This window comes from Diaphorina citri, unplaced genomic scaffold (genome assembly GCF_000475195.1).
Source record: "Diaphorina citri unplaced genomic scaffold, Diaci psyllid genome assembly version 1.1 scaffold5676, whole genome shotgun sequence".
Classification (NCBI taxonomy): domain Eukaryota; kingdom Metazoa; phylum Arthropoda; class Insecta; order Hemiptera; family Psyllidae; genus Diaphorina; species Diaphorina citri.
The window spans coordinates 2,459-3,118 of NW_007383052.1; positions in this window are offsets into that span (position 1 = coordinate 2,459).

Sequence of the window (660 nt, forward strand, 5' to 3'; positions counted from 1 at the left end):
CCGATCTGTATAATATATATAGGTTAGTATGCAAGAATATAATTAGATTATATTTACTTGAGTTAAATAGTTAGACAAAACTATTGAATAACTTACATGGCAGTAACACGTTGGTTATTTAGTACTAACGCTAAAGATATTGGTACTTTATATTTAGTATTTGCCATCTTTAGTGGTTTACTAGGTACAGCTTTCTCTGTACTTATTAGATTAGAGTTAGCAGCTCCAGGAGTACAATTCTTGAATGGAAATAACCATTTATTCAATGTAATTATTACATCTCATGCCTTGCTAATGATTTTCTTCATGGTTATGCCTGCCTTAATGGGTGGATTTGGTAACTATTTTGTACCCGTACAAGTAGGTGCACCAGATATGGCTTTCCCTAGATTGAATAACATTTCATTCTGGCTTTTACCTCCTTCATTAATTTTATTATTGACTAGTGCATTTGTTGAAAATGGTGCCGGAACTGGATGGACACTATACCCTCCACTATCTAGCATTCAATCTCACTCAGGAGCATCTGTAGATTTAGCTATTTTTAGTCTTCACTTATCAGGAGTATCATCTCTATTAGGAGCTATGAATTTTATTACTACTATTTTAAATATGAGAGCTCCAGGTATGAGTTTACATAAATTACCTCTATTTGTTTGG